Source organism: Empidonax traillii, unplaced genomic scaffold, assembly GCF_003031625.1.
Source record: "Empidonax traillii isolate 1590-97213 ecotype Southwest subspecies unplaced genomic scaffold, ASM303162v1 scaffold38:size1800464, whole genome shotgun sequence".
Lineage (NCBI taxonomy): Eukaryota > Metazoa > Chordata > Aves > Passeriformes > Tyrannidae > Empidonax > Empidonax traillii.
In genome coordinates this window covers 386,584-392,649 of record NW_020955231.1, presented here as the reverse complement: position 1 = coordinate 392,649, position 6,066 = coordinate 386,584, and the positions used below count along the sequence as shown (strand labels likewise).

The 6,066-nt window shown below is 40.5% G+C and overlaps 2 long non-coding RNA genes across 2 annotated transcripts in view; one reads left to right on the top strand and one right to left on the bottom strand.

Annotated features, from left to right (window-relative positions):
* Positions 1 to 6,066, bottom strand: part of LOC114054692 — a 107,298-nt gene that overhangs the window by 90,656 nt on the left and 10,576 nt on the right. The window contains exon 2 of the long non-coding RNA XR_003570546.1: positions 1,650 to 1,806. This is a non-coding gene — a long non-coding RNA (uncharacterized LOC114054692). The remainder of the gene's footprint in view (positions 1 to 1,649; positions 1,807 to 6,066) is intronic.
* LOC114054695 lies at positions 1,805 to 5,020 on the top strand. The gene is made up of 3 exons (XR_003570549.1): positions 1,805 to 1,841; positions 2,937 to 3,017; positions 4,943 to 5,020. It is a non-coding gene; the product is annotated as an uncharacterized LOC114054695 (long non-coding RNA).

Genomic DNA, 6,066 nt, shown 5'->3' with positions numbered 1-6,066 from the left:
ATCATGTTCTATCACCAGTTGTCTAATAAGCCTGGAATTTTTGAATTAAATAAACTCTGCAAGTATTAGTTTTTATTGTGCTTTCATTAAAGCAAAGCAGTTTCTTCCCTTGCTGATTGCAAGGATTTTAAAACATAGATTCATTCGCATTTGTGAGAATTTCTAATTCTCTGCCCTCTACATCAAAGAATGCACTACATTTTGTGATGAGTCACATCAATTTTCACTAGCCATGAACCAGCAAGTCCAAATGTTTCCAGGCAAGGCCACTCCTCAGATTTTGTTACATCATTCTTGAATTTAAAACAACAAAGCTCTTTCCTGCAGTTACCACCAGAAATGGCCATACTCATCAAAATATTGGGTCTTCCCCCCAGGAAAGCTTAAGGATTACTCACAGGACACTCACTAGTAGAATGAAGACAAATTTACAATAAGAAGACAGCAAAGATACTACTACTATAAAGGTAAACAGAAAGGAGAGAGTGTTAAAATACTTTGTTTTGTTTATCCTTCACTGATACAAAAGCATACCAACATCACAACACACCAAGAGATGCTTGAATAGAGGTTGAGTTCCAGCCTTTGGGTCTAAATCCAGAAGCCTGCACAAAAAAGCTTAACAGAGACAAGAGTAGCTCCTCAGCCGAGGCTGTGGCTCACTGATCGGAAAGGGATGCTGCGCCAGGCAAGTCTACCTTAGACTAGAAAGAAAAAAATGAAAGAAGGACTTGTTATCTTCCTCACTTTACAACTGGATAATGCAAAGACTTTTATGTCTTTGTTATTTATGTATGTTATTGATGTATGTTATCCCACAATCAAAATGCACATTTGTAACAGAAACAGAAATAAAAGCTACATTGCCTGAGTACCACCCCATAGAATTCATGAAAAAAAAAATAAATCTTGTAATAAAGAAAACAGAACAAGGTACAAAAAAGGCGGATATAGTGACATTATTTCAAACTACAAACTTTGTCTACTCTATATACTTGGAGTGTCACAACGGCAACAAAATACTGTTTCATTGAAAAACTGCATTCACCACCACTTTTGGAACGTTTTCCATAACAAAATGGAAGCTGGGCAGAATCTGCATAGCAGTATGACAGCTCCTATGAGGCTAGCAGTTGGAAAAGACTGAGCAAAAGATGGGTCAGAGCATACCAACCACAGCAGCAGCAGTTTTGTGTATAGCAGTGGCATTCAAATAGAAATTTTCCAAGGACATACAGCACAGACATTTTAAACTTCTTTCCCAGCATGAAGGCTGCATCATGACATGATCCAAATTTAACCTCGACAGGCTCTGTGCTGCCACAGCTGGGATGCTCCCAGTACCCAAGGTAGCTAATGCAGGCTTTGCTGAATTGATTTATTTCTTGGCACCAGTCAGAAGCTTAAAGCACCTTTTACTTCTCAGTCTAATGCACAATTCCTGCCATATGGAAGGAAGGCATAGGGGGTTATATTACTGTAGAGAGACTTTAGCCAAGATGAGGTCCGATTCCCTAGCTGGATGCACACACAGGAAGAAACTATTCTTTCTCAAAAAGTTTGTGGTAAGAGTGAACTAACCAGGAAAAGTCTAGACAAATGAAGAGGTAAACAACTTGCCAAGATTGCCGGGCAGGACAATGTTACACCTTGGATAGGGCGTGGTTTCCTGGTGTTTCTCCTTCTATATTAAGGTGTGCATGAACTACTTGCTCACTTGAAGATCTTTTTCCCTTTTCCTTGTACAGGACCATGTGTCACAATCATCCCTTCCATGCATGTGGAACAGACTCCACGATTAGCACACTGCAACATCACAGGCTGTGTATTATTGCTATGTGGTATTGCATGTTATGCCAGATAAATTCACCTAGGTACCAATAGCTTCCTTAAGTCATGTTCAGAGAAAACATGCTAAAAATCTCCTACCAGCATCTCCCAGGACAATAGACTTCACTATAGGAACTTAATTTTTCTCCCCCAGCTTTTCAGTTTCAAATCCCAAGTAACAGGATATGAAGAAGAGAAAGCAAATTTAACAGCTGAATGAAAGTAAGTGGTCTTGTATGACCTGTTAACTGTCCTGTCACTTGCTAAGGCTACAAGTATTTGATTTTGGGTTCTCTGCTTTCACTGAAGCTTTGAAAGTGCCCCAGCAGATGCTGGTCTTACATTTACAGATACTGTCCCACTCGTTTAAATAGGAATTTTAGGGCACTGAGTATTGTGGTTTCCTTTTTTCTTTTATACCAAGCTATAACACAATCTCTACTTTTTTTCCCCTCCCCTCTCATTCAGTGATGCCCAAAAAATAAGCATGGTACCAATCAGCATGAATCCTTCTGTATTAGACAGTGCAATGCATTCATACACCCTAAAGATTTAAAAGGATATCTCATCCCAGAACTGGCTGGAGAAGGAAGATGCTCTGCTCAGTGGAGCATCTCCTGGCTGGAAAATGACTTGCATTCTCTATACCCAAAACTACATAAGGATGAACTTTTGACTTCAACCCCTGCCAGCACTGAAGAACTTAAAACTTCTTTGTCTTCTCTCCTTGTAAAACAATCCCTTCTTACTGTGATGTCTGTGTGAAGGTGGCAACTAAGGCTCAGCCTTCTGTCATGGCCAATATCATTCCAGATTTAGCCTGACATCATCAAAGTTCAGCATGAACTGCCAACTTCGCTCCTTGTTTTCATCAATTTGATGCTTTTTTTCTAAACATATCCATATGTCACAACTCTGACGGCATGCCTTTCCTAGCTGTCTTTTCCTCCTCCACTGTCACTATTTCATTTATGTATATAAAGATTCCTAGATCAAATACAGATCACTCAACATCCTGACATTCTCAAGAGCTAGCTATGAACTCTGATTATCACAGAAATTTTTCCTAAAGCAAGTATCAAACAGAGTCTATTTTCTCTTCTCAGTGAAACCTCAGCCAGCATAATCCCGACATGAGGAACTTCCACATGCTCAGCCACTGGACAATACTATGAAATAAGGAGACGGTGAGTCATTGCTCAGAGCTTCAAGTTTCTGCAGGTGTGCTACACTGGCAGGGAAAGCTGAAGTCATAGCTAAGAAAATGGTATATCACCAAAAATGATACTCATTTGGGATAGAAGACAATGGTGAAGTATTGCAAAACCTGGCCTACTTGTAAAATGCAAAGAAAAGCTACGTCATCACTCCTCAAAAGTGATTTTGGGGAGCTGTTGAACATTTCAGAGGACAGGGCACCCCAACAGCATGGCCCTTCAAGAAGGGAGCTAATGGCAACTGCCACTAGAACAACAATAACAATAGAAGTGGTTGGATAATGACGAACTTGCTAATACCAAGGTAGAGTAGAAAGCTTTATATTTTAGACCAGTCCAGGCAGATTCACACAACATTTGGATGGTTACAAAATTCTGTTAGGCAACAGAAATAACAAGTTGGTCACCAAAGATGACAATAGAACAAAAAGGCTGCCATAAAGGGGCACTGAAAGAAGACACTAGCACTGCAACTGGGGAAAGAATTCTTGCAGAAATATCATGATGAGGGATCAGGAAGAAAAGGCCATCTACTTGATGCCTGTTCTGAAGAATGCAATGTTGTCACGGAATAAAGCAGAGAAGGAAAGAAAGAAATAAATCAATATGAAGTTCCTTCAGGAATGCAATGAACACAGGGGGTGCCTCTGTTTGGCAGCCCCAGGACGCTTGCAGCCCTGGCTCAGATTGTGTGGATATGTTTTTGACTTGTCCCGGTCAGCAGATTAATGGCATTAACGAAGTTTCCATTAGCATCGGAGATTGGGGAGGAGGGTGAAGAGACAGAGGCGTCCAAGCGGAAAGCCACATGACTGCAGAATTGATAAGGCTAAAGATGAAACGGAGCTTCATTGGCATAAGAGAGGCCAGGAAATGCCACTACAAATTAGCCCCAGGCCTCATTTCTTTTCCCTTCATTATCCAAACCCCTTCAGGAGAAGAATGGAGGAGGTTATGACCCTCTCCCAACACACACATACACAGATATTGAGTGAGTCTCTCTCAATGAACATAGACATGGGTATATCTATGTGTGTCTAAGGGTCTGTGTGTGTGGTATATTTGTGTCTAGCCAAATCTGTATTAATATATTAAGTTAAAAAAAACTATCTGAATTTGCATCAATATATATCTACCTATCTGTATATGTCAGGGCATGTGTTCTCATGTCTACAATCTTTGCAGTTAAACCATGTAATATTTTTTCATATTAGTGAGCTTTTCCTGAAAGTAACATCACTGAAAGCAAAAACCTTACATAATTCAGTGAGACTTCCAGCACCTGAACAGTGAGAATCCCAGGACCTGTCCACAGTAACTTACACACTACTTACAGAGTTTCTGGGCATAAGTTTCTACATACATGTTTTCCTGCAGGGTTGTCCTTGTACTTGTTTCTGAAGGTCTACACACAAGGTGTATGATGAGGGAAACAACACTCTTCCACATATATTATTCTTTTCTTTTGTATGTGCATATCCTCTGTGTGTGCTTCTGTGTTCTGCCAATTATGTGGTTGCTTGTATCTGTGTCCCAGCTGTCTCTTTTCTCTGAATGAGTGCCTTTTTCAGAAGTCTGCATACCTCAAATAAGTTCTGGTCTGTGTAGACACTTCTGTGTGTCTTCCTGATTGTGCATCTTTGAATACAAGTGCATGGGAACACATGGATGTATTTGTGAAAATTTTTCTTTAAATTAAATGTAAACTATTCAGGGTAAAATTGTGGACAAGTTCTAATGTCTGTCCCTGCACTTATAATTTTTAAAAATAAAAAAAAATCTATTTTTTGCTATTGACTACTAATTGCACCTGAAAATTAATGAATACATATAAATATAACAGTGAATAATAAAAAAGTATTTTTCATAAAAAACACACAAATTCCACTACACAGGTATGAGAACTAGCTAAGGAGAACAGAACAGAGGACAAGATCCATTTTAGCTAGTCATTCGTATCAAGTAAATTTAAGGTGAGGAAGATTATTTCCTACATAGATTAAAAAATAACATTTCTCCAAGTCTAATGACATCTATGTGTTGTTAGTAAGATAGGTAGGTTCTCTTCAAAGAGACTGTTAGCCATAGGCTACTAACATGAGAAACAACTTTGCCTAGGGGTAAACAAGAAAACAACCTCCTTCTGCGTTTGGAAAACAAAAAGAGGAGAGGAAAAAAGCCGGGGAAGGATGTGTAAATGGAGCTTTGTGCAATGGTGCTCTGTTATGTGAGCTGTATGTGACAATAGCCCTGAAACCCTATGCGAGCAAACTCATAAAAGAGGTCACTGTCTCTTTAATTAAAGCTCCCTGGTTTGAGGTTAAAAACAAACCCAGTGTTTTATGACCAGGTGTGCGTGTGAAAGAGATGGGAACCCGATCCCCAGCCCAGTGGCACAGCAGCAGAGAGGAGATAAGGGAGGAAAGCTTTTTATTAAGGTGTCGCTTGAATGCTGCACCAGGCAAGGCAAACGCTGGTGAGGCAGGACACACAAGCCCCCAGGGACCAAGGCTGCAACAGGGCAGCACCAGGAGAGGGGACTGATGGAGAGGCAGGACAAGCTCCCAGGACCAAACCTTCCAAACCACCAGGAACAGGAGACAGGAATCTAGGAATATCAGCTGAAGAGAGATCAGGAAAATCACCACAAAGGTTATGGGGAAAACAGCAACTGTTACCAATCCCTACGGCCTACAGAGGCAAAGACAAGAGTGACTGTAGTATCACTCAGTTGGCAAATAACAGGGGAAGAAGAGCAACTACAGAGCTCTTGTTGGTAGGCCTTGAGAGGGGCCAACCCGTCCTAAAGCAGCCTGCAGACAAGAGCCTCATATTGTTTGTGGAAACAATAGGGACTAGACTGATCCTAGCATCTAATAAAATGCTAAACCAAGATAAGCAGAGAGGTTGCACCCTCTTCCTGAGCCTTTCCTCTCAGTGATGTCACACTTGGAAACTGGGGCTTCCATTTGCTGTATGATCTAATCTTTAGAACTCACTTCTAAGGTACATGTCACTA